This window comes from Loxodonta africana, chromosome 24 (genome assembly GCF_030014295.1).
Source record: "Loxodonta africana isolate mLoxAfr1 chromosome 24, mLoxAfr1.hap2, whole genome shotgun sequence".
Lineage (NCBI taxonomy): Eukaryota > Metazoa > Chordata > Mammalia > Proboscidea > Elephantidae > Loxodonta > Loxodonta africana.
In genome coordinates, this window is record NC_087365.1 from 25,065,452 (window position 1) to 25,069,969 (window position 4,518).

A 4,518-nucleotide genomic window follows, 5' to 3' on the forward strand; every position below is an offset into this window, starting at 1 on the left:
AGGACACACCCCAGGGAAACGCCCTTTACCTTGGATCCGGGAGGTGACCTGAGTGAGGGCGGCGTTACAATCCCACTCTAATCCTCTCAACATAAAATTATAATCACAAAATGCAGGACAACCATACAATACTGGGAATCATGGTCTAACCAAGTTGTTACACACATTTTGGGGGGTCATAATTCAAACCATGACATTCTACCCTTTGGCCCCCTCCAAATCACATTCTTGCAATGTGCAAAACATGTTCATCCCATCATAGCATAGCAAAAGTCTTAAATCAAGTCCAAGTCCAAAATTCAAAAATTCCTCTTCATCTGTGAAATCTAGAACACAAGTTATCTGCTTCCAAAGGTACAAAGGCAGAAAAGGCACAAGCTAGACATTTCCATTACAAATGGGAGAAAATGGAGGGAAAGAAGGCATAACAGCACCAAGCAATTTAGCAGAACACATTGCATTGGCCCTCAAAGCTTTGAAAATAATCCTTTGTTTTCTGAGACAGTTTACACAGTAACTCTGCCTTCCATACTCTAGGTATTGGCCACACTCTCCAGATTCTGAGTGGAGGACCCTCGGCCCTGGGCTTCAGCTCTGCCTTCCAGACCCACTGGGACAGCAACTGTACTCCCTCGGCTTTAGGCCACCATTCTCCTAGTCCATCTGAGTGGCAACTCCACCCTTAGAAACACCAGAGGCCATACCTTTTGAGACCAAGGCAGCTTGGCTTCTGGTATTTTTTGTCTCTTCAGCTTCTTTTCCTGGTTTCTTGGCCTCTCGGCTCCTCGGTCCTCATGTCTGCATCTGCCCTGCTGGGGCAAGTGTTCCAAAGCTCAGTAGCCCGCTGATAAGTGCCTAGATGCAGCCCACTAGATGCAGCCCACTCCGCCAGGAAGCCTTCTGCACACAGGCACTCAGCTCTCTCACTCTCTGGGTTGGCTTCAGCGCCATATTGCTCTGGTCTCCTGATTCTGTCGCTGCAGGTTCTCTGCTGCACTGGTCCTCTGCTGCTGTCGCAACTCTATCCATTCACAGTTTCAAAAGCGCTTCCACATTTTTGGTATCCGTTAGTGCAGCACCCAACTCTTGGTACCAATTTCTATCTTAGTCATCTAGTGCTACCAAAACAGAAACACCACAAGTGGATGGCTTTAACAAAATTTATTTTCTCACAGTCTAGTAGGTTACAAGTCCAAATTCAGGGCATTGGCTCCGGGGGAAGGCTTTCTTTCCCTGTCGGCTCTGGAGGAAGGTCCTTGTCTTCAATCTTTCTCTGGTTGATGAGCTTCTCAGGCACAGGGACCCCATGCCCAAAGGGTGCGCTCTGCTCCCAGTGCTGCATTCTTGGTGGTATGAGGTCCCCAACTCTCTGCTTACTTCTCTTTCCTTTCCTTTCATCACCCCAGGGAAACTTCCTTTACTTTGGATCAGGGAGGTGACCTGAGTGAGGGTGGTGTTACAATCCCACTCTAATCGTCTTAACATAAAATTACAATCGCAAAATGGAGGACAACCACACAATTCTGGGAATCATGGCCTAACCAAGTTGATACACACATTTTTTGGGGGGACATAATTCAGTCCATGACAGTGGGTCATCCTAACTCCAAGGACCCAGAAATCTGAATTTCAGGAGAATTAAAACGGTTTCTCAAGGGATAATCCTGAGGCATAACTGACACTCCATAGAATCCCAAGGGACCAGGCTGAGGCTGGAACTTCACCTGAAATGGCTCCCTAGCTCTGCTCCTTCCCCTTCCCTGTCCTGCTTGCTCAACCCTTTTACTGTTTCCCCCTAGATTTGTTGTTAGTTGCTTCGAATTGGCTCCAACTCATGGAGACCTTATATGTAACAAAAGAAAACATTGCTGAGCCCGGCACCATCTTAAGCCCTTCCTTAATCATCTCTTCAACATGAATCCTCATTTCAGGGTCTGTTTCTGGGAAATCTGACATAAGTTGCTATGCTGGTTGGCCTGTGTTATCTCAGGCCATCAGTCCCTACAAGGAAGCTAGAACTATATCCTCAGGAAGCTCCAACCTCATCTTTTTATAGCCCTGTAGCCAGCTCTTCTCTCAGTCAAAAGGCTCTTTGCTGCCAGCTTCAGGTAAAAAAAAAATCCCAAGGAGAGTTCTGCTTGGCCAAATGGATCATGTGTCCTTCTCTGGAACCTCCCTGTGGAATGAAGTCCTGCAAATGCCCTAAAAAGCACACAATTTGAAAGCTGGGAAGCATTTTCCAAATGAAAATGGTACTGGTCAGACAAAACAATAAGTGACGACTGTACTTGTGGGAGGAAACCTGGTGGTGTAGTGGCTAAGTGCTATGGCTGCTAGCCAAAGGGTCTGCAGTTCAAATCTGCCAAGCGTTCTTTGGAAACCATGGGGCAGTTCTACTCTGTCCTGTAGGGTCTCTATGAATTGGAATCGACCGAATGGCAACGGGCTTGATTTTTTTTTTTTTTGGTACTCGTGAGAACATAGGTTCAGCCACATGTGACAGAGGCCAAAATAATACTGGCTTAAAGGTCCAACCTGTTGTAGCAGCTCAGTTCTGTGATGTTACCAGAAGCTCCAGCTCCTTCTCTCTGTTTGCTTGGCCCTGCCTAGGGTGTTGCTTTTAACTGCATGATTTCATATGGCTCCCCACCTCACTGCATTCCAGGCAGTGTGGTGGAGGAAGGGGAACAGAAGAAGGCAATTGACATTTGTTGGTGGGCCAGAGTCAAAAAAGAACAACTGAAAATAATATTCCCTAGTCAAGTCCTACAGAACGCTTTTTCCAAGGGATGCTAATAGGTGTGGCAGGAAATCAGGGTCCCATGATCAAGTCCATTTATGAAATGCTGGGTTAAATGCAAGGTTGATTTTTTTTTTTTAAAGTCATAGGTCTCCTCAGAATGGTAAGCATGCTGGTATACATGCTGACTCCTCTAGAGAGGAAACAGACTGCATCCACAAGAACTAACACCTCTGGGAGGAGTGTTTTCAGAAAACTAGCTGGAAAATATCCTCTTCAACAAGTGTTGTCTTCTCCATCTCTTTCAATGGTGTTTTTCCCATTGCATCTCTACATTTGCAAAGGTCTCTGCTATATATTTCATCATTTTTCAGTTCATTTCTATGGAAATTTTTGTTGTAGGTCCCAAGCTGAGTCAGCTTTGGAGAGATGGAGGGGGGCTGTCTACACACGATCTCACAGGAAGGGAGGTACCAACCACCTACGGGGGCGCTGGCTAGATGGCCTTGATGGGAACCAAAAAGCTAGGAAGTTAGTTTGTGTCAGATGGTGAGGGAGTGAGATAAGAAATTTGACTATCCAGCAGGCACCAGTGAGTCCTTGAAGGCTTTTGAGTAGGAAAATGAGTTTATTATTTTAGCACAATTATTGTATGATGATGTATGACAAAATGGAGATGGGGAGAGAACGTATAAATTCAAAGAAAGTCAATTCAGTAGCCAAGCGAGATGTTTCTCTTCACCTTTAGCAGGTATTAACCGTTGGTGCTAGAAGGGCCCCTGAAGACAGATGGCAGTTCTAGCCAGAGGTAGAGTCACAGCCCTTTAGAAAAGTCCTCAGACAGACTTCTGTCTTCTGGTATCAAGATGAATCCCCAGAGTCTCTGCAGCCTCGTACATCTCAGTACTTTTTCTCCCACAGTCCTTAGCCTCAGTTCCAATTCATAGCCCTGTCTCAGAGGCCAAAAATAATAATCTAGTTGGAGTACCCCTTGATTACCGGCATCCCTTATCCTGATTCCTGTACCGTGGGAGAGGTTAAGCTACCTTCTAGAATATCACATAGCTACATGGGGATCAAGGGAAGCCAAGGGAAACCAGTTCATTCTTGCAAAGCCTGGAATAAGCAAGATCCAAGTGATGGTGGGTCTGGGGCCTAATCTAAGAATATGGTCCATCAGCCTCAATGTTTCTGCAATGTCAACTTTTCACATGTTGCCATGAAGGACATGTCAGCAAAGCAGGTGAGACAAATCTTGAGTCAGTCTGTGGTTTGACATTTCACCGCTGCTTTTGTGGCACCCTGGGGAACATTCATGGTTTCCATTTTACCTCTACCTCCCATACAGGGAATCATATCAGCGTCCAAGGGCTATTCTGGGCAAGTGGATGGTCTCAACACAGATGAATAGAGAGTCAGGGCCTGTTGGCTTTGGGCAGCCTAGATCTCACTCCTATGGCTGAATGCAGCTCTTTTTTCGCTGCCACTGAGTTCTTACTTTGAGCGTGGGGCTAGCAGGCATCCTTAATTGTGGGAGCAGGAGCATGAGTGAGTTACTTCTTTCTTTTTTTGTTCCTTTTTTTTATTGTGGTAAAATATAACCATTTTTAGGTGTGCAATTCAATGGCATTAATTACATTCACAATGTCATGCAACCATCATCACCATGTTATTTCCAAAACTTTTTCACCACCCCAAACAGAACCTCTGTACCCATTAAGCAATAATTCCCGCTCCCCCTCCCAACGCCTCTGCTAACAATTAATGGACTTTCTGTC